Consider the following 24,190-nt stretch of genomic DNA (forward strand, 5'->3'; position numbering starts at 1 on the left):
TCAATCGCAAGACACATAATCATCAGATTCTCCAAGGTCAAAATGAAAGAAAAAATGTTAAGGGCAGCCAGAGAGAAAAGCCAGGCCACCTACAAAGGGAAACACATCAGACTAACAGCAGACCTCTCAGTGGAAACCCTACTAGCCAAAAAAGATTGGGGACCCAATATTCAACTTTTTATTTTTTTGAGGTGGAGCTTCACTCTTCCTGCCCAGGATAGAGTGCAATGGTACGATCCCAGCTCATTGCAACCTCTGCCTCCCGGGTTCAAGTGATTCTCCTGCCTCAGCCTCCCAAGTAGCTGGGATTACAGGCGTGTGCAACCACACCCGGCTAATTTTTGTATTTTTAGTAGAGATGGGGTTTTGCCATCTTGGCCAGGCTGGTCTTGAACTCCTGACCTCAGGTGATCTACCCACCTCGGCCTCCCAAAGTGCTGAGATTACAAGCGTGAGCCACCGCACCTGGTCTCAACAGTCTTAAACATTTCCAACCCAGAATTTCATATCCAGTCACACTAAGCTTAACAAGCAAAGGAGAAATAAAATTCTTTTCAGACAAGCAAATGCTGAGGGTATTCATCACCATCTTGAAGGAGCTCCGGAAGGAAGCACTAAATATGGAAAGGAAAAACTTTCCTTTCTACTGTCAGTCACTACAAAACACACTAAAGTACACAGATGAGTGACACTATGAAGCAACCACATAAACAAGTCTGCCAAATAACCAGCTGGCATCATGATGACAGGATCAAGTTCACACATAACAATATTCACCTTAAATGTAAATGGGCTAAATGCCTCAATTAAAAGACACAGAATGGCAAAATGTACAGTCAAGACCCATCAGTATGCTGTCTTCAAGAAATCCATTTCACATACAAAGACACACACAGGCTTAAAATAAAGGGATGGTGGAAAACTTACCAAGCAATGGAAAACAGAAAAAAGCAGGGGTTGCAATTCCAGTGTCTGACAAAACAGACTTTAAAACAACAAAGATCAAAAAAAGACGAAGACCATCACATAATGGTAAAAAGTTCAATTCAACAAGAAGAGCTAACTATCCTAAGTCCATATGCACCCAATACAGGAGCACCTAGATTCATAAAGCAAGTTCTTAAAGACTTACAAAGAGACTTAGATCCACACATAATAATAGTGGCAGACTTTAACACCCCAATGACAATATCAGACAAATCACAGAGACAGAAAATTAACAAAGATACTCAGGACCTAAATTTAGCTCTGGATCAAGCAAACCTGATAGATATCTACAGAACTCTCCATTCGAAAACAACAGATTATATATTCTTCTCATTACCATGTGGCACTTACTCAAACTTTGATCACATAATCACAAGTATTAATAACAGACTCCTGAGCAAATGCAAAAGGACTGAAATTATAACAAACTCTCTTAGAACACAGCACAATCAAATTAGAACTCGAGACTAAGAAATTCACTCAAAACCACACAACTACATGTAAATTGAACAACCTGCTCCTGAATGACTCCTGGACAAATACAATTAAGGCAGGAATCAAGAAGTTCTTGGAAACGAATGCAAAGAGACAAAGTACCAGAATCTCTGGGATGCAGCTTAAACAGTGTTAAGAAGGAAATTCATAGCACTGAATGCCCACATCAAAAAGCTAGGAAGATACCAAATTAACAACCTAATGTCACAACGAAAAGAACTCGAGAACCAACAGCAAACAAACACCAAAGCTAGCAGAAGACAAGAAATAACCAAGATCAGAGCTGAACTGAAGAAGACAGAGACACAAAAAAGTCAAGTTGGCTTCATCCCTGGCATGCAAGGTTGGTTCAACATATACAAATCAACAAATGTAATTCATCACATAAACAGAACTAAAGACAGAAACCACATGATTATCTCAACAGATGCAGAAAAGGCCTTCATCAAATTCAACATACCTTCATGTTAAAAACTCTCAGTAAACTAGATATTGAAGGAACACACCTAGAAATAATAAGAGCCATATATGACAAACCCACAGCTATTATCATACTAAATGGCAAAAGCTGGAAGCAGTTCCGTTGAAAACCAGTACAAGGCAAGGAGGCCCTCTCTCACCATTTCTATTCAACACAGTATTGGAAGTTCTGGCTATGGTAATCAGGCAAGAGAAAGAAAGAAAGTGCATTCCAATAGGAAGAAAGGAAGTCAAATTATCTTTGCTTGCAGAAGACACGATCCTATATATAGAAAATCGCATTGTCTCAGCCTGAAAGCTTAAGCTGATAAGCAACTTCAGCAAAATCTTAGGATACAAAACCAATGTGCAAAAATCACTACCATTCCTATGCAGCAACCAGCAAGCAAGCAGAGAGCAAATCATGAAGCAGAGAGCAAATCATGAATGAATTCCCATTCACAATTGCTACAAAGAGAATAAAATACCTAGGAATACAACTAACAAGGGAAGTGAAGGACCGCTTCAAGGAAAGTACAAATCGCTGGTCAAGGAAATAAGAGAGGACCCAAACAAACGGAAAAACATTTCATGCTCATGGATAGGAAGAATCAATATGGTGAAAATGGCCATACTGCCCCAAGTAATTTATAGATTCAATGCTATTGCCATTAAACTACCACTGACATTCTTCACAGAATTAGAAAAAATTACTTTAAAATTCATATGGTACCAAAAAAGAGCCCGTATAGCCAAGACAATCCTAAGGAAAAAGAACAAAGCTGGAGGCATCATGTTACCAGACTACAGGGTTACATTAACCAAAACAGCACAGTACAGTACTGGTACAAAAACAGATACACAGACCAATGGAACAAAATAGAGAACTCAGAAATAAGAGGGCACACCCACAATCATCCAATCTTTGACAAACCTGACAAAAATAAGCAATGAAGAAAGGATTCCCTATTTAATAAATGGTGTCAGGAGAGCTGGGTAGCCACGTGCAGAAAACTGACACTGGACCCCTTCCTCACAATTTGTACAAAAATCAACTCAAGATGGATTAAAGACTTCAATGTAAAACCCAAAACTTTAAAAATCCTAGAAGAAAATCTAGGCAATACCATTCCAGACATAGGCACAGGCAAAGATTTCATGATGAAAACGCCAAAACCAATTGCAACAAAAGCAAATATTGACAAATGCGATCTAATTAAACTAAGGAGCTTCTGCACAGCAAAAGAAACTATCATCAAAGTGACCAGGCAACCTACAGAACTGGAGAAAATTTTTGCAATCTGTGCATCTGACAAACGTTTAATATCCAGAGTCTACAAGGAACTTACATTTAAAAGAAAAAACACCCAACTGCATTAAAAAGTGGGCACAGAACACGAACACTTTTCAAAAAAAGAATTCATGCGGGCAACAACATGAAAAAGAGCTCAACGTCACTGATGACTACAGAAATGCAAATCAAAACCGCAATGAGATACCATCTCATGCCAGTTAGAATGGTGATTATTAAAAAGTCCGGAAACAGATGCTGGCGAGGTTGTGGAGAAAAAGAAATGCTTTTACACTGTTAGTGGGAGTGTAAATTAGTTCAACTATTGTGGAAGACACCGTGGTGATTCAACAAAGATCTAGAGGCAGAAATACCATCTGACCCAGCAATCTCATTACTAGGTAATACCCAAAGGAATATAAATCATTCGATTATAAAGATACATGCATGTGTATGTTCACTGCAGCACTATTCACAATATCAAAGACGTGGAATTAACCCCAATGCCCATCAATGACAGACTGGATAAAGAAAATGTGGTAAATATACACCACAGAATACTATGTAGCCATAAAAAGGAAAGAGATCATGTCCTTTGCAGAGACATGGATGGAGCTGGAAGCTGTTATACTCAGCAAACTAACACAGGACCAGAAAACCAAACACACACGTTCTCACTTCTAAGTGTGAGGTCAACGATGAGAACACACGGACATATTGGGGTGGTGGGGGGAGACACACACTGGGGTCTTTAGGAGGGAGGGGTCGGGAGAGGGAGAACATCAGGAAGAACAGCTAATGGATGCTAGGCTTAATACCAAGGTGATGGGTTGATCTGTGCAGCAAACCACAATGGCGCATGTTTACCTACGTAACAAAAGTGCACATTCTGCACATGTACCCCGTAACTTAAAAGCTGAAGGAAACAAAAATTAGCTGGGTATGGTGGCATCCCCCTATAGTTGCAGCTACTCAGGAGGCTGGAGAGGGAGGATGGTTTGCACCCAGAAGTTTAAGGCTGCAGGGAGCTATGATTGCGTCACGGCACTCCAGCCTGGCAACAGAGTTCGAGACCCTGTCTCTAAAAAAAATTATAAATAAATAAATAATGTATGTAAATATTCTCACTGCAACAAAATATGTAAGTATGAGCGATAATGAAAGTGTTAGCTTGGTGTAATCATTATATATACATGTATATATATACACACTCATATATACATACACACACACATACACGTATATATGCATATATACATATACACATACATATATGTATCAACACATCACATAGTACTCCGTAACTATATACAATTCTTTTTTCAATTAAAAATAGAAATTGAAAAAAAAAGGACAAAGGGGGATCAAAATTAAAGTCTGTCTACAAATCTTTCACAACTAAGTTTTCAGATATACTTAGCTTTACCATGGCTACACACTGAGCAAGAAGTACTCACTCTTTAAGAGCTCATTTTTACTAAGGTACTGGAGGTCATGGAGAAGGATGGCTTCCCTCTGATTGAACTAAGGTAAGCAGGAGTTTTAAAAAAATTTCAGGAAAAAAAAAAAACACCACCACCACCACACACACACACACACACACACACACAGACCAAGGCAAGCGGACTGCTTGAGCCCAGGAGTTCAAAACTAGCCTAAGCAACATAGTAAGACCTCATCTCTACAAAAACAAAAAATAAAAACTAGGGGAAACCAAGGAGAACAAAACACACCAAAACTGAGTGATGGATGAATAATGACTACAGATTAAATTTACTGGAAATCTAAACATGGATGCAACAAGCTAACAGTTTATAAAATGATTTCTTTATCTCATTTCAATCCTATCTAAGATGACTTTTAAAGACAATCAAATCGTGTTGGCACTGTTTTTAGCTTTGATTAGGTGCTCCTTGATTCATAATAACTGCTTCTAGAACATTACAATTTATTCTCAAATTTAATAAGCTGTCCTTTTAGGCTCATAACACTTGATAATGCAAACTTGCCTGGTTACCAGAAGCAAGCAGAAGACTTTTTTAAAAAAGATACAGATCCCTAGCTTCATTTTCAGAGCTACAGAATCGGAGTATCTGAGTAGAGTGATAAAAAACCACTTTTTAGAAAGCTCCACCAGTGCTTGCCAGGAGATTGGAAAAACATGGAGTGACTGCTTAATGGTTACAAGGGTTTCTTTTGGGTGATGACTGTATTCTGGAATCAGGCAGTGGCAACAGTTGCACATCACTGTGAATATACCAAAAAAAACCACTGGATTGTATACTTAAAATAGTTCACGCTGGGCACAGGAGTTCATGCCTATAATCCCAGCACTTTCGAAGGCCAAGGTAGGAGGATCACTTGAGGTCAGGAGTTTGAGACCAGCCTGAGCTGGTAAGAACCCATCTCTAAAAAAATTGTTTTTTAATCAGCCAGGTGCCTTGGCACAGCCTGTGGTCCCAGCTACTCAGGAGGCTGAAGTGGGAGGATCACCTGAGTCCGGGTAGCTGAGGTTGCAGTGAGCTGTGATCACATCTCAGTCTCCCAAGTAGCTGGGACCACAGACTCACACCACCACACCCAGCTAATATTTTGTATTTTTGAGAGAGACACGGTTTCACCATGTTGCCCAGGCTGGTCTCAAACTTCTGAGCTCAAGCGATCTGCCCACCTTGGACTCCCAAAGTGTGGGGATTACAGGCATGAGCCACTGGGTAAGAATAAAAAAAATTTTAAAATGAGCTGCGTGTGGTAGTGGACGTCTGTAGTCCCAGCTACTTGGGAGGCTGAGGCAGGAGGATCACTTGAGCCCAGGAATTTGAGCCTGCAGTAAGCTATGATCGTGCCACTGTATCCTAGCCTGGGTGACAGAGCAAGACTCTGTCTCAAATAATTAAAAAAAAAAAAATCTGAAACTACTATACATGTATAAAGAAAATGAACAATTAGATATTAATAAATGGATGGTGAACAGAAACCAGATTTCTTGCTGTTGGAGTGGGAGATTACAGATAGACAAGTCAGGAGAAGGCTAGAATGTGGTAATGGATTACAGCTGGAAATACCAATATAGACTCATGTTTAGTTTAATGCAGATACAAAGTTACATACGGAATTATAGATATGTATATAGAGTTAGTAATATACACATACATTTCCTTACTGTGTCAGCTGGAGAGAATCCACAACCTGCAACACCCCAGTAGCAAGCAAGAAGCACACCTAAAAAGCAGATCTTAGTTATTAACCTTTCTCAGTAAAAGGAGAAATGGCTGATCCTAGGCCAAGGCAGGAAACAAAAGATGAGTCTGGATAATCTTGCACTCCCAGAAAGGAAGTACTCAAAAAGTATACATAAATAATAGTGATATGTCAAAGGCATACAGGTGCAAAGTGAAAGGGGTCCCAACAGACAATGCCAGAAAAAAACTGAGAAACAGAATATAGTAGTATTGGATTATAACCCAAGGTATCAACATCTATAAGTCCACAAATTAGTAAATTGAATAAATGAGAGAGAAAGGGTAAGTCTTCCACGAAGAACCGCAGATAGTTTATGTACACACCTCTTCTCAAGGAGGAACAGCATGGAAGTGTGGGCTGGGCAGAGTGACTTTCTTCCAAAGCATACAGCACGGAAAGAGGAGAAAAAAAGAGTAACTGTACTGTGGAGAAACCTGACAACTGCTTTATCAGCCAGGTGATCAAGGTTAACACTAATAGTGCTAAGTCATGCTGACAGTATGTACCCTTAATGTAATGTGATAAAAATGACATTTTAACTCTCTGATCCTCCTCCTCAAAGCCATAACCCCAGCCTAATCATGAGAAAAACTTAAGACAAAGTCTAATAGTGGAGCATCCTACACTTACCTCACCGTAATCCTTAACACTGTAGAGTTCATCAAAAACAAGGAAAGTCTCAGAAACTGTCATGCCAAGAGCAGCCTAAGGAGATGTGATAACTAAATGTAATGTGGTATCCTGGATGGGACCTTGGAACAGAAAAAGGACATTCAGTAAAAACTAGGGAAATCTGAATAAAGTATGAACTTTCGTTAACAATCATTTATTAACATTGGTTTTTTATTTGCGACAAATGTATCATCCCAATATAAGATGTTAAGTGAGGCAACTGGTATAAAGGTATACAGGACACCTCTGTACTATCTTCATAGTTTTCCTGTAAATCTTTTTTTTTTTTTTTTCTTTTTTTGAGACGGAGTCTCACTCTGTCACCCAGGCTGGAGTGCAGTGGCCGGATCTCAGCTCACTGCAAGCTCCGCCTCCCGGGTTCCCGCCATTCTCCTGTCTCAGCCTCCCGAGTAGCTGGGACTACAGGCGCCCGTCATTACGCCTGGCTAGTTTTTTGTATTTTTTAGTAGAGACGGGGTTTCACTGTGTTAGCCAGGATGGTCTCGATCTCCTGACCTCGTGATCTGCCCGTCTCGGCCTCCCAGAGTGCTGGGATTACACAGGCTTGAGCCACCGCGTCCGGCCGTTTTTCTGTAAATCTAAAACCACTCTACTAAAGTAAAAAGTTTATTTTAAAAAGTTCCTCAGGTAATTGCTGGTTTGGAAGCCATTAAGCAACGACTCCATCCTTTTCAGAGCAAGCTTCGACATCTCTAGTTACCTTACCTCATATTGACTTTGTGTCACTCACAGCCTTTATCTCTATCTCAAATCCTGTCCCCATCCTGGTTTCATGTCTATATCCCATCTCAGTCTGACCACTTAGGTTCTTTGATTTCTCAAGATTAAAAACCTTTTCTACTCCACTTAAGCCACTTACTTTATTTTTGTTTTTCAGAATTTTTGTTAATATCGGTGGTCATTTTTCTGCTGTAGCAATCATTTTCCTATCGATTTTTAAGAGGAAAACTGATGCTGTCATTTTTGTTACATATTTTTTAAAGCTGTGATTAAATATACATAACATACTGAGGCAGAAGAATCGCTTGAACCCAGGAGGCAGAGGTTGCAGTGAGTCGAGATCACGCCACTGCACTCCAGCCTTGGAGACAGAGCAAGACTCCATCTCAAAGAAACAAACAAACAAAAACACACACACACACACACACACACACACACACACACACACACACACACACACACACACAATTTACCATTTTAACCATGTTTAAATACAGATGGTCCTCAACTTACAATAGTTCGACTTACAATATTTGGACTTTATAAATGGTGCAAAAGTGATACATATTCACTAGAAACAGTACTTCGATTTTTCAATCTTTACCTTTTCCTAGGCTATTGGTATGTGGTATCATACTCTTTTGTGATGCTGGGCAGCTTCCAGTCAGCCACAAAATGACAGGGGTAAACAGCCACGAGATGATCAACACTTTATTATAAAAGAAGCTTCATGTTATTTTGCTCAACTGTAGGCTACCATAAGTATGCTGAGGACATTTACAGAGGCTAATCTAAGCTATATGATGTTCAGTAGACTAGGTGTATTAAACGTATTTTTAACTTACAGTATTTTCAGCTATTGTTTAGTTGGGATGTAATGCCATTCTAAGTCTAGAAGCACTGTCTAGAGTTCTGTGGCACCGGGTAACATCCACACTGTCATGCAATCATCACTACCATCTACTTCTAGAACTTTCTCATCTTTCGTAACTGAAACCCATTTAACAATAACAACTCATTTCCCACTTTTCCCAGCTCCTGGTAATTACCATTCCACTTTCTGTCTCTATGAACCTACTCTAGGTACTTTGTGCACGTGCAATCATATGATATTTTTCCTTTTGTGTGACTAGGTTATATCACTTAGCATACTGACTTCAAAGTTCTGACACATGCTGTAGCGTGTCACAATTTTTTTCAATGCCCTCTACACAGCCAATACTTTCCTTTTTAAAGCTGAGTAATATTCCATTTACGAATATACCACATTTTGCTGAGTGGATACTGGGGTGTTTCTACCTTCTGGCTATTGTGAATAATGCTGCTATAAACATGGGTAAACAATGCAAACACATTTTTGATGCCTATATAGTTTTCTTGATAAGTCCTTCCTTTACTTTTAGATATAAAGCTTCTCTAGCTGAAGATCAGAATACATTCAATCTTATTTCAACTACTTTTGATGTTTAACTCTTTTCATCCACTAATCTATAATGCCAACTTTCATTTTTAAACCACAATCTTACTCCTTTATATGTTAATAACTAAATCTCTTTTCAGGCTTTCTAGTCTATTCCACCACTACTGTCTTTCCATTCTTGTATCAATACTGTATTGTTTTTGTTGTATAGCTTTCTAATACTAATTTTACTCCCTCCTCACCATTTTTCTTTTTCAAAATTATCTTAATTCTCACCAAATGAAATTTCAGAATTAATTCTGACAAGGTAAAAATGTTGGTATCTGGGACAAAAAAATATAAAAATTAAACCACAGAAGTATTAGGGGAAAAAATCCTTGGATAGAGAAAGCCTTTCCAAAATATGATATGAAAGTCAAAAGTCTTTTTTTTTTTTTTTTTTTTTAAGACAGAGTCTCACTCTGTTGCCCAGGCTGGAGTGCAGTGGTGTGATCTTGGCTCACCACAACCTCCACCTCCCAGGTTCAAGCGGTGATTCTCCTGCCTTAGCCTCCCAAGTAGCTGGGATTACAAGCATGCAACACCACGCCCAGCTAATTTTTGCATTTTTAGTAGAGCTTGGGTTTCATCATGTTGGTCAGGCTGCTTTGGAATTCCTGGCCTCAAGTGATCCACCCACCCCAGCCTCCCAAAGTGCTAGGATTATAGGCGTGAGCCACCACGCCCGGCCTTAAAAGCCATTTTTTAAAAGTCCTAAATAAAAATTTAAAATTTCTACAATGTAAATATCATAAACAGAAATCAGAAGACAAGTGAAAACATTTGCAACACTTACGAAAAAGAACAAACCAAGAGGTATAACAAAACAGTGAAAAACAGAAAACTCATTACAAAAAAAAATCAGAAGACATGAAGAACAAAGAACAAAAAACACACAAGTTAAGTAAACATACAGAAGTATGCAAACTCATTCACAGTTTTGAAACTATAAAACAATGACATGACTTCTCACTTAAAATTACGACCAAGATTAAAACTGTTGGCCAGGGCTTGGGAAAACCAGCATTTTAATCCACTGCTGATGGGGATAAAAACTGGGATGTTCTCTTTGGAGAGGTATTTGGCAGAAACCACAAAAATTTAAATGCACAGCCTTCTCTTCTAGTAATTCTACTTCAGGGATTATCCTACAGGTGTACTTACACAAATATGTAAAGATAACATAAAAATACATTCAACAAAGTGTTACTATAGTATGCCCAAAACACTGGAAGGGAAATCTACATATCCATTTATACTTGGTTAAACGAATTATGGCGCATTTTTATCCTGAAAATTATCTTCAAGCATTTATCCTTTGTGTTGCAAACAACCCAATTATACTCTTTTAGTTACTTAAAAATGTACAATTAAATTATTTTTGGTTATAGTCACTCTGCTATGACAGTAAATACTAGGTTTCACTGACTCTTTCTACTTTTTGTACCCATTAACCCTCCCCACTTCTCCAAAAAGCAGCTTTCTTATTTTTTTAACCTCTTCTTTTCTGAAGAACTTGTAAATATTAGGAGTGCCTCAGCATTTAAGGCTAGGTCACTTTTTATTCACTAACCCAGGCTACCTAAATGTGTGAAGTTAGAAAACCTAATCCAGTCTCACGGCTTTGAATACCACTAATTAGCTACTGATTTCCAAATTTGTATTTCTAGTCCTAGACCTTCTCTAAAACTCCAGATTTGTATATGTAAATACCCACTTGACATCTTCACATGGATATCTAATACGCATAACCAAACCAAAAAGGACTAGAGAACTCCTGTCTGTTAATCTTCTCTATTCCAATACATGCCACCAACATCCATCCATCACTTAAACCAGAAATGCTGATTCCATCTCTAAACTATACCACAAATTAAATTCACGTCTTCCCACCTCACTTGCTACCATCTTATTCCAAGCCACCATCATCTCTTGAATAGACTATTGCAAACACTTCCCAAATTATCTTCCTGCTTACATTCTTGTCACCACCTCCACCTTATATCCGATCTTCTACAGGAAGTAGCCAGAGTGTTTGTTGTTACTGTTGCTGTTGTTGAAGAGACAAGTTACACTATGTTGCCCAGGCTGGCCTTAAGCTCCTGCCTCAAGCAATCTGCTCACCTGTTGCCCAAGCAGCTAGGAATACAGGTAAATGTGCTTCTGCACCTGACTTGGAGTAATCTTTCATTCATTCATTCGAGACAGGATCTCATTCTGTAGCTCAGACTGGAGTGCAGTGGCATGATCATGGTGCACTGCAGTCTCGACCTCAAGTGATCGATCCTCCCACCTGAGCCCTCCCAAGCAGCTGAGACTGCAGGCACATGTTACCACATCCATCTAATTTTTGTATGTTTTGTAGAGACAGGGTTATGCCATGTTGCCAAGACTGGTCTTGAACTGCTGGGCTCAAGTCATCCTCCCGCCTTGGCCTCCCAAACTGCTGGGGATTACAGGCTTGAATCACTGTGCCCAGCCGCAGAGTAATCTTTTAAATCTAAAAATGAAATTATATCATTGCCCTGCTTGAACTTTTGTATTGGTTTCCCATTCAAACTAAACTATGTATACAAAGCAGAATTAATGGAAAAGACATATGAAGAATTTTTAAAACATTTAAAATCCTCTTAGAGCTAGAAGACTGATAACATGCAGAACTAAGTAGTTACAAAAGAGAACCAATACAGAGTATGAACATACATGGGTTGAAATAAAGAACTCTTCAGATGAGGTATATAATAGATAAGCCAAAGAATGAATTAGTGAGCTAGAAGAACAAGTAGAGGAGACAGTGCCAGAAGATATCAGGAAGGGATTGGGGAAAAAAAAAAAAAAAAAAAATATATATATATATATATATATACATATATATATTAAAACGTTAAGAGATATAGAGAAACCAGAAGTGAAAAAATCCATATAACAGAATTCCCATAAAGAGAAGAAAATGAAGAAAACAAAATATTTGAAAAAATGACCAATAATTTTTCCATAAAGAGAAGAACATGGAGAAAACAAAATATTTGAAAAAATGACCAGTCATTTCCCCCAAATGGGAAAAGGTGAAAGAACTGAGATTAAATTGCCTGGAATACATCCTGGGACACACAGTAGGCTCCCAACAAATTCAATATTTGATAAATGAGTGAGTAAACATGAATCCAAGGGCCAAACCAGGAAAATGAACTATACACAGACACATTACAATGCAACTGAAAAAGACAAAAGATTTCAAAATGTTCTAGAGAGGAAAAGAAATCAAATTGACATCAGAACATTTAAGATCTTATCAGAGATAAGAAAACAATGTAGTGATGTTCTCAAAATGTTCAAGGGAAAGTATTTAAAACCAAAATCATTACTTGAACTAAGCTACTGGTGATAGTAAGCTATCAGCTATACGTGAGGCTTAACTAAAAATGTTTTCAGACATCAAAAGGCTTTAGAAGGACATACAAATACCCTGTTTGAAAACCTTTTGAGTAGGTACTCAAATAACAGAAACAAGTCTATGGGCTGGGTACAGTGGTTAACGCCTGTAATTCCAACACTCCGGAAGGCTGAGGTAGGAGGACTGCTTGAGGTCAGGAGTTGGAGACCAGCCTGGGCAACATTTGAGACCTGTCTCTACAAAAAAATTTTTTTAAAAAGAAATATATAAGGATATTATGTAATATATGGGAGTAAGAGTGAGTTTATAATCTAATAAGTCTATTTCATACAAAAAGAAAAAGGACAAATATGTAAAAGAATACCCCTATCAATCAACATGGCTTCTGGGAAAGGAGAGGGAAAAAAGCCACAGGAAAGTGAGAAAGCACTTAAAGGACTTATCTGGCTTAGAGGTAAAGTACACATTAAAATTTAAAATTTAAAAACTGTAGAAAATGAATAGAAATATAGGTCTCAATAAATCAAATGGATACCTTTGAAAACAAATGAACATTCAATCTATGTGACAGAAGGCAGGAAAAAAAATGTTTTTAAGTGTGGTAAATAGAATGTAAATAATTTCCAATATATATGTTACTAAAACAAATGAAATTCACTAATCAAGAGTCTGTCTGTAAGAGTGGATAAACAGAATCCAGCAATATACTTTAAAAAAAAAAAAAAAGCAGACCACAAAAGAAGACCAAAAATGGTGAAAATAAAAAGACGGGAAGAAGTTATATCTGGAAATACAAACCCAGGCTGGTAAATGGCCTTTCTGTTTTTTAAGGCCCTATTTATGAATAACTAAGAGTCCTCCTGGTCTGGACTTTTTTACTTAAAGAGCCCAGTCTCGGCTTCCTGCTATTCCTGGGCCGATGGATTCCACCACTACATTAAAGCTCACACACTAAAGTTATCTTTTTATTTTCCCTATAGGACAAAGCTTCAACTTATGTTCTCTGTTATGACTGAGTTCTTTTTCATTTCAGGCACCTGCAGATTCCCCTTTCTTTAAATGTTTTATTTTTATCTAGCTTTTCCATGTTTGAAAAAGAAGGGGGCATCTCCAGTCTACCGTTTTGTCCAGAAGTCCCTAAAACATTACTTTAGATTAAATACAACTGAGAGCAAGTTCAAATTATTTTTTTCTTTTTGTTTTTTAAGTATTGAGACCAGGTCTTGCTTTGTTGCCTAGGCTAGCCACAAACTCCTGGCCTCAAGCAATCCTCCTGCTTCAGCCTCTCAGAAGTGCTGGGATGACAGGCATGAACCAATGCACCTGGCCTAAATAATTTCATCATCTATATTATGAATGATAAAGTTCAATAAAAAGGCTATGAGAAGTAACTAAAATTATACCTTAGCGTAGACCTCAGTGCATATAAAATATTCAGACTTACCACCCACTTTGTATTCTACCTGGAGAAAGTAAAGAGAGAACTCTGAGCATGGAATGCAAGTTCCTAACTTTATTTCAGTTCCAGCTTCCACTGAGCTGCAGCCGCTTTCAGGGCAAAAATGCTTTCTTCGAAATTGACTTGAGAAAAAAAGACAACTAGTAAAGGACCAAATCACAGTAAACAATTTCGAATGGCCCTTAAGGGTCATTCAGTTAGGAAAGTGACCATCACTTTTCATGTAGTTTGATCTGGGAGCTTGAGGTCCAAGATTCTATTCTGAGATCTACCAAAGACTTTTTGGTTGACCTTTATCAGTTCTCATTATTTCTGTTTCTTCTTGAAAGTAAAATTAGATTAGATGACATTTAAGATCCTCTCGTTCCAAAATTCTGATTCTTGCATTAAGAGGTTTAGAATGATTTCACTCCAAATTCTAGTATTTTTTCTATGAATGCAAAATGATACCTTAAATTATTACATGTACTGACCGCTGTTTTCTTCACATGCAAAAAATAAACCATTAGACATAAACACTAATTCCTACTTAAACCGAGCAAACAGCTTAATTCCCTCACATTTTTAAAATGGTTTTGAAAAAAATACTGGAAAAGGCCTCAAAATAAATAGCCATGCTTCTGAGATATTAACTGGACTTCACTCCCTGCCTTAACTGTTTAAGTCATTCAAGTGAGAATTCAGTCTATAAAAAGCGAACATGCTCTCTTTATCATACTTTCCTAAAGTAATGGTTAATTTTCACCACAATGTTTTCTGGCAGTTATTCCATAACATTTTCCCACAAAAAGCTAATGGCTGCATTCCAGATCAAGAAATTAGTATCCTTTTTTTTTTTTTTAAATCACAAAATTGGCCTGGTACGATGGCTCACGCCTGTAATCCCAGCACTTTGGGAGGACAAGGCGGGCGGATCATGAGGTGAGGAAATCGAGACCATTCTGGCTAACATGGTGAAACCCCATCTCTACTGAAAATGCAAAAAATTGGCTGGGTGTGGTGGTAGGTGCCTGTAGTCTCGGGAGGCTGAGGCAGGAGAACAGTGTGAACCCGGGAGGCGGAGCTTGCAGTGAGCCAAAATCACATCACTGCACTTCAGCCTGGGCAACACAGCGAGACTCCATCTCAAAAAATAATAATAATAAATAAAAATAAATAAAAAATCACACAATCACAAAATTTAACCACCAACACCATGCAAAAGATGAAGAAAAAAGTACAGGCATCTACAATCTTTTACAATAAACTGTCCTCAATGATGTCCTTAAAACAATGTTCTTAAAAGTTCTTAAGGAATTTTTATGGTCTGTTTTATAAAGTTATCTAAAGTTTTAACTTTAGAATGGACATGTATTGCTTTTACCAGCAAACAAAAATTATTTTAAAATAATAACATAGGTCCATTTCTACTTGATTTCCTCTGGAGTCCTAGAGCACTCTGGGTAGAACTCAAGAGGAAATAATACACGAGACGGCAGGTAACAGAACGCTTCAGACAGTGGTAGATGAAAAGAGATAAAAGGTACGTACATATTTTCTAACTCTAAAACCACAATAGGGAAAGAAGCAAAAGATTTAGGACACAAGCTCAATCCATTAAATATAGGCTTCATTTTTCATTAGTGCTGCTAAATATTATACCTTTCAGGAATCTGAGCATGAGAGAATTCAGAAGACTATACAAAATAAATACATTACAGGCCAGGCACGATGGTTCACTCCTGTATTCCCAGCACTTTGGGAGGCCAAGGCGGGCAGATCACCTGAGGTCAGGAGTTCAAGACAAGCCTGCCCAACACGGTGAAACCCCGTCTTCACCAAAAATACAAAAATTAGCCGGGCATGGTGGGCGCATGCCTGTAGTCCCAGCTACTCAGCAGGCTGAAGCAGAAGAATCGCTTGAACCCAGGAGGCGCAGGTTGCAGTGAGCCCAGACTGCACCACTACATTCCAGCCTGAGTGACAGAGTGAGACTCCTTCTCAAAAATATAACAATAAAAATAAATAAATAAATAAATAAATAAATCATTACAAATAGCCAATTTGCTTTAGCTATATGTCTATTATTACTTTCAAAATTCCACAAAGGTAAACCTATAGGATAGAGTTCTATATAGATAGTCCAATTACCTGAAATAATAAACAACCAATATCTACTAATCCTAGCCAAATCTAGGTAAAATACATTGGAAGGAAATTAGGAAAGCAGAAAATAAGCACTACAAGACTTGGGTTCTAATTGTAACTTGAAATTTCTAGTAAACTCTTTGGCTTTCAGTTTCCTATTTTAAAACGATGTCCATTCCAATTCTAAAATTCTACCATTCTTTATCTCTCCCAACCATCACTTTCCTTAATACAGACATCATGAAAAGTATGTTCAATAAACACTAGCTAGTCTAAATGAACTAATTCTCCTTAAAACTTCAACAAAAATGAATTAAGTCTGTGATGTTAACTTATTTAAGTGTGGGTATTTCCTTTAGCTATCATATTCTAGTTTGCTCATGCAATTATTCTATCACTTAGCATTTACTAAACACTTAACATGTCACATAATGGAACTAAGATTAACAACAACACACAATCCTAGCCTGAAGAGAACTGACAGCTTTTAACAGGAAAAAGACAATTTAATTACTATGCAGAATAATAAATGCTACATAAGCAAGCACCCAATTTGGGTGCATGTATACGGAGGTAGGGGTGGGGAATTTCAAGAAGAGGGAACACTAAAATAGAGTCTTGAGAATGAATGAGGCAGGTAGATATAGATGGGGCTGGTGTGGGAGGAGGATAAGCATACGCACAGGTGTACACACATGCACACACAGAAGCAGACCACAATGAAGGAACAGCAAAAAACTGAAGCAGAGTGGGATAGAAAATGAGGCTGAAGAAAGCAGGAAGGGATCTCATCATGAAGCCCCTTGTCATTGTGTAGTCTGTTCTTTATGGTAACAAACAAGACTTCCAAAAAAGTAGTGACAATTCGAGTAGTGTGTTCAGAAAGATGCCCTTGGTGAAACTCTGAAAGATGGACTTAAGAGGAATTAGCTAAGACACAAGGAGACCACTTAAAGCACAATGACCAGATTGTGGTGGGAGGACGGTCACAGAGGGCAGGGGTGGAAGAGTAAACAAGAACAGGAAGGCTAGAATGAAACCTAAGTTGCCGGCTCCAGCAATAAATAAGAAGTAAAATTGTTTTGGAAATAATTTAAATAAGCAATTAGCATTTATCTGTTGTATTTATCTTCTAACAGTAATAATACCTCAAATTTTTAAAAAATAAAATTCTTATCTCATCAAATATTTACAAGACATTAAAGAGATGTTTTTGACTATGTGAAACACCTGATTATAAGGGATCACATTCTAACAATGTATTTAGAGTTTGTAAATAAATATGGGCAGTTATATTTACAATTATCTATTTGCCTAGGGTATCTTATACATACATACATATACATACGTGTGTGTGTGTGTGTGTGTGTGTGTATTCTCCCCCCTCCAGAATTATTAAGGTAGGTATATAAAATACTCATCTGCAATTGAGACGGTTGGCACAGATGACTTCTAAAGGTCTGAGATTTTTAAAATGAGTTGCTGAGTTTACTGACCTTCTGGCCCTAACAGGTTCTAACTTGCTGCAACTTCCATAAACCAGTAGAGGGCTGCAACAGCTCAGAGAAAATGGTCAGGCAGCTTTACTTGCATTTCTGGCACAGGGAGCAGAAAAGACTACCAATGCTGAAAAGTAGAAACCTAACAGCCACTGTATTCACTTCACTGTCAATAGGGAAAAAGCTTACAGGTTCTAAAAGGATTCTAAAATTCTGAAAACTAGAAACATCCACAATTAAGAATTCTGCCATCTCCTTTCTCTTCTAGCAAAACGGTAAACTGTTTGAAGGCCAAGTAAAATTTCACAGAACAAGTACGGGGAAAAAGTCTATCAAAATGAGTTGGCAATTCACCACTTCCTTTTAGACCTATTGCGCCACACAACTGATCTTCCTAAAATAATTATTTTGTTTCTTTCCTCTCAAATCTATACTTTATCAGTTTTGTTCTGCATATAGTGGAGTGTTGAAGTTTAGCTTTCACAAGATTTCTAGGTACATTCCTACCTCATATATAAATCTTACTTTCAACTCCTCTAGTCACACTGCTCTCAATACTATATATAATGTTCAACAGAGTTAAGATGGAAGAGGTCAGGCTTCACTGAATAAGTCACAGTTGAGATGAACCATGAAGAAACAAAAGGATTTAAATAGGTCTAGAGAAAAGGGAAAGATCATGCTATTTTTTGTACCTTTTAAATTATCTAAAATATTCTAAATAAATTTTTTTTGTATTTTATTTTTGCCCCCTCTGTGGCCCCCTCCAAAAGATAGGCTATTGCAGCCAATCTTTGCAACATATCATAACAATTATAAATAAGGCTGGTGCTACTCTTAAGTATTACTCACAGCTTAATCCCCAAAAGTGCCCTGTCTCACTTTTACCGCTTTCTATAAAAATGACAGGCACATACTTTAGCCTTAAATGAAAGGATTTTTTAATTATTTAAATAATGGATACAGTTTTAGCAGTGGTACACAAGATAAATGAGATTGGGACAGGTCATTAAGAAACCAGAATAGTTTACATTAATCCCTGCCTCTGCAATATAAGCCTGAGATCCTAAAAACTATGTCCAAATTCTTGATGCAGTTGCGGAGAGCTGAAATCAATCCCTACAAGACAGCAATCCAAGTAACAAAGTATTTCTGACTTACATACAACATCATTTCCACCCTGATCCAACAATATCATGGGTTACAACGCTGCTCAAATTACAGATTAAAATTGACACTTCCATGACTATACCAGGACTGAATTGTTTGGCCTTTATTTTAGTCTTGATCTGCTACCTTTTTCTTTATCCTGCTTACTCTCCAACATAAACCTACCTCCTACAGTATACACTAGATTTCAGAACAACCGTACATTCCAGGGCATTCAAAGGAAAACACACTTTAAACTGGTTTAATGTAGCATTATATGTCAGTGGTAGCTCTTCTGACCAAAGTCATTTAGAATTATAAACTGTTTTCCCTGACAAAGCATGTTGATGAGAAGGAGAAATATGGTAACGAGGGACCAGAACAGAGTAATTTCACTGTATCCTAATAGCTGAAAGAAAGTAGTATGAAAAGGCTGATACTCTGAAAACTCCAACAACAATGCAAAAGAATAAGAGTGTATTTGGTTGGTTTTTACTTTTTTTTTAGTTTTACGGAGATGGAAGCTCATTATGTTGGCCCGGCTACTTTCAAAATCCTGGCCTCGAGCAATCCTCTCACCTCTGCCTCCCACAGTGATGGGATTACAGGTGTGTGCCACTGTGTCCAGCCAAAACTCCTCTTTTTGTGGATGGAGTCTATTTTGGCCCAGGCTGGGCTCAAACTCATGCTCCTCCCACCTCAACCTTCTGGAGTAGCTGGGATTACAGGCATGTGCCACTGTGCCAGGCTTGGTTTTATTTTTAAAAAAGAACACTTTCTGACATATAACCACACAAATGTTTTTGAATCGGGGGAGAAAAAGGCAAATGTCACTGATGGTGCAAATGTTAAGCAGGTTTACTAAAGGAATTATAAAAAGTAACGCCTAAAAAAGAAATTAAGGACTCGCTAAGAATCTAAGAGTTCTACAGCAAAAACTGAACCTACATTTCCAAGTCAGTGATTCTCGGCCTCTTTGAAGAGACCTATTTCAGTACCTAAAACACACAGGTCCTTTCCCCCGAACTCACATTTACCAAAAAATCTACAACTTCAAAACACACACACAACCTCTTCCTAATTATGCATCTTGATTTTAGGTAATTACCTCTTCTTGCTAGATTTTAAGTTGCCCATAAACAGAGAATGCCTTCTTCAGATATGTGCTTACAACTGGGGCCTAAAACCTTAAGAACCTTTCTAAATAGTTACCTCCTATTTAAATTCTATACTTCTAGAATTACTTTCTAAGAAAATGCATATTATATCATTTCCCACCTTGGAAATTAATTTTTATTAAGCCCCTCATCCTAGCAATTGTGGCTGTTCTTAACTACTACCCACTTTTAGTCCCAGTTCATCCTCTTATGCCAGTCAGACCATCCTCTTGCCACTGTCACTGAGGTGATTTCTCATTCATTCAATAAATATATGCTAACCATTTACAACGTGATGGAATAGAGAACAAAACAGAATGATTTGTTTCTTTACACGGCTTACCATGTTCCTTTCCACATCAACTAGAAAGCAATTTGGGGCCCGGCACGGTGGCTCAAGCCTGTAATCCCAGCACTTTGGGAGGCCGAGGCGGGCGGATCACGAGGTCAGGAGATCGAGACCATCCTGGCTAACACGGTGAAACCCCGTCTCTACTAAAAAAATACAAAAAACTAGCCGGGCGAGGTGGCGGGCGCCTGTAGTCCCAGCTACTCGGGAGGCTGAGGCAGGAGAATGGCGTAAAAACCCGGGAGGCGGAGTTTGCAGTGAGCTGAGATCTGGCCACTGCACTCCAGCCTGGGTGACAGAGCGAGACTCCTTCTCAAAAAAAAAAAAAAAAAAAAAAAAAGAAAGCAATTTGGATGATTAAGGAATAATACTATCCTCCTATGTGATTATGTCTGTATTTTGTTTCCTGAGTATGAATTCTTAAAAAGACACATACTATAATACTGCCTTCACTTGTAGCTTCACAAATCCCTGCCTCAACAATGCTAAATGTAGTGCTGTACCTAGAGACATTCCTTTAAAAACTGTTAATTATGTGTTTAAAACTTCACTACATCCAGAGTCTGGCATGGTGGCATACGCCTGTAATCCTAGCTACAAGAGAGGCTGGGACAGGAGGATTCCTTGAGACCAGGAGTTTGAGGCTGCAGGGAGCTATGATGGCACCACTGTACTCCAGCCTGGGCAATAGAGCAAGAACCCATATCTAAAAATAAAACTAATAAAAACTTCATTATATCTACAGTACTTGTTCATTGTGGTAAAACTGGAAAATTCAGAAATGAGAAGATAAAAATTCCAAAGACTTTCAAATTCAAGAACCCATTACATTTTCAGACTGAATACTTCATGACTTTTCACTTTTTACTCCTTGTAAAAATCCATAATCATAATACTAAATTACATCTTTTTCCCCTAAAGCGTCTAAATTTATCATTTTATCTTTTCTTTTAATATCATCATCTTTGAAGGTGCAGTACTCAAAAGAAGCAATACAGTCACCATCACTTTTACTAGATAGGTGTAACTTTAAATGATTTAACTTGAACCTCAGCTGCCTATGATCAACTATGGAGTAGTTGTAATTATACCTCTGCCAGTCTATTAGCACTTCCTAATGAATATGACTCAAGTGTGAGACTACATGTTTCCCCTATGCTCAAAAGATTCTGTTTTCTGCTACTCCCACCCTAACGTCTGAGTATACAAAAGCTATAGGGAGGGGAAATTCTTAGACTAGGAGTGTGAATGGAATAATAAAAGAGCATGAAGAGTAATCACCCCAATAAGGCAGTAGTACTCTGGAGAGAGCCTGTTTCTTCTGGGGTTTCTGAAGTGGCAATGGTGCTATAAAATAATATTTGTAACATATAGAAGATTAATAATCACTAATATATAAAGATGATGCAAAAGGAGATTGGAGAATTAATAATCTTTTTATTATAGTCTTTAAACAATAGCATACAATTTCATGCTGTAAAACCCTAATAAAAATGTTAAAATATTATTTAAATTATTGATTGCTACTCCTAGAAGTTTTGAGTAAGAAAAAAAGAGAAAAATGGCCAAAGGATATGATGTGTCAAGTCACAGTAGAGAAAATGCAAGTGATTATTTTCTCATGTGTTAGCTAATGTAAAATGAAAGTGGTAATATAATTTTCAAGTTTAACAACACAAATAGAGGTATGTAAGTATAGATTAATTTTGAATGAGCCCTTCCAAGAACGAGCGCTAGTGCCTGAAGGAAGAGGAGGAGCCTCAAAGGATGAAAAAGTACAAGGGAAAGAATGAGTAAGCCAATTCGCTGTAAACCATTCTTGCTTACTTTCAATAACATGAGGACAAATAGAAACACAGTAAAGAGGGGGATGGTGGTGGTGGTGTTTGGTCATATTCAACTGCAGCTTAAAGAGAATTCTCAGCAGGGAGCAATGGTTCACGCCTGTAATCCCAGCACTTTGGGAGGCTGAGGTGGGTGGATCATGAGGTCAGGAGTTTGAGACCAGTCTGGTCAATATAGTGAAACCCTGTCTCTACTAAAAATACAAAAAATTAGCCAGGCATGGTAGCGGGTGACTGTAATCCCAGCTACTGGGGAGGATGGGGCAGGAGAATCGCTTGAACCCGGGAGGTGGAGGTTGCAGTGAGCCGAGTTGCACCCCAGCCTGGGCGACAGTGTGAGACTTCATCTCAAAAAAAAAAAAAAAAAAAAGAATGTTCTTCACTCCTGATATGTTTTTACAAATCCTGGAAGATAAGCATAATTTCTGAAGGCTGAATAACCACTACTGGATGATCATGTCAACTATAAATATATTAGTGAATTGGACTGATCTTAAGAAAAAATTTCTCAAAGTAACAAACTTAAATTTATATAATTTATAAATTTCAACTTAAGTCCTTGAGTAAAAAAGATCCAGTTAGAGATATTCTGGCAACAACTTTCTGAAGTGTTTTCTTAACTAGATATTTAAGATATCTACACTTACATGTAACATATATGAAGGTATCTAATAGTATGCAGCATACAGAAGCTCAAAAGAAGTTCTTTTCCTTGATTACCAAGTAACTCCCAAGTAGTGAGAATTAAACTCTGGTAGAAAGGATTTATTTTAACTCAGTGGTTCCAAGACTAACATGGAACACTGGAATGCAAGTCAAGGCTTTATTCCTAATTACAATATTCTTGTGCAAATTACGGTAGGAAATGTGTTATGAAATTTTAATTTTCTTATCTAATCGTCTTTATCATCATTAACCATTAGAACTAAACTTTTTTTTTTTTTTGAGATAGCATCGCTCTGTCTCCTAGGCTGGAGTGCAGTGGCTCAATCTTGGCTCACTGCAACCTCCCCCTCCCAGGTTCAACCAATTCTCCTGCCTCAGCCTCCCAAGTAGCTGGGATTACAAGGGTGCGTCACCACACCCAGCTAATTTTTCTGTATTTTTTAGTAAACAGGGTTTCACCATGTTAGTCAGACTGGTCTCAAACTCCTGACCTCAGGTGATCTGCCAGCCTCAGCCTTCCAAAGTGCTGGGATTACAGGAGTGAGCCACTAGGCGCCTGGCCCATTACCACTGATTATTAAAGCTGTACAAGGAATGTTTTTAATGTTTACCTCTACTCTGTATCAGAAGAGTAAACAGAATAGAAAGTTGTGTACAATTTGAATTTCGTGGGAGAAAATAAAAGTGCATGTCTCTCCTTTCTCTTCCTTTAGGTTTGCTAATGCTTCTCTTTCATGAGTGAATTTCAAAGGAATCTAACATTACTCCAGATAATTTTAACCTGGATTCAATCCATGGCTCAGTATCATCAGATTACCTGACAATCCTCGTTTTGCTTTACTGAGCTGTGAGGTTCAAAAGAGAATCAGATGTAAAAAACACTGTGTGAACTACAAAGCACTATAATTTTTTAAGGTACTATTTTTCTTTTATCTTGAGAGTCAATATAGCTATTTCTAGGCAGAAGAGAGAGCCACAAATGGTTTTTGTTCTCTATTAGAAGTCAGCATGCCAACAAAACTCCTATGTAGGAGGAACAATCTGAAATCTGAGAAGCTATAGAGGTCTATTATAACTCCTTGCTATTGTTACAATAAGAGACTATATATCCAGGTAAGGTGGCTAAGACCTGTAATCTCAGCTACTAGGGAGGGTGAAGCAGGAGGACTGCTTGAGGTCAGGAGTTCGAGACCAAGACC

General features: G+C 37.9%; 1 protein-coding gene across 12 annotated transcripts in view; it reads right to left on the bottom strand.

The window, feature by feature from the left end:
- Window positions 1–24,190, bottom strand: part of ANKRD12 (ankyrin repeat domain 12) — a 138,445-nt gene that overhangs the window by 108,489 nt on the left and 5,766 nt on the right. The window contains exon 1 of one of the 12 annotated variants that reach the window (XM_030926014.1): window positions 7,106–7,227. The exons of the other annotated variants lie outside the window; for them this stretch is intronic. The gene's annotated coding sequence lies outside the window, so the exon portion shown is untranslated. Of the gene's footprint in view, window positions 1–7,105; window positions 7,228–24,190 lie in introns of those variants that run through there. 12 annotated transcript variants of the gene reach the window in all.

Source organism: Rhinopithecus roxellana, chromosome 21, assembly GCF_007565055.1.
Source record: "Rhinopithecus roxellana isolate Shanxi Qingling chromosome 21, ASM756505v1, whole genome shotgun sequence".
Classification (NCBI taxonomy): Eukaryota; Metazoa; Chordata; class Mammalia; order Primates; family Cercopithecidae; genus Rhinopithecus; species Rhinopithecus roxellana.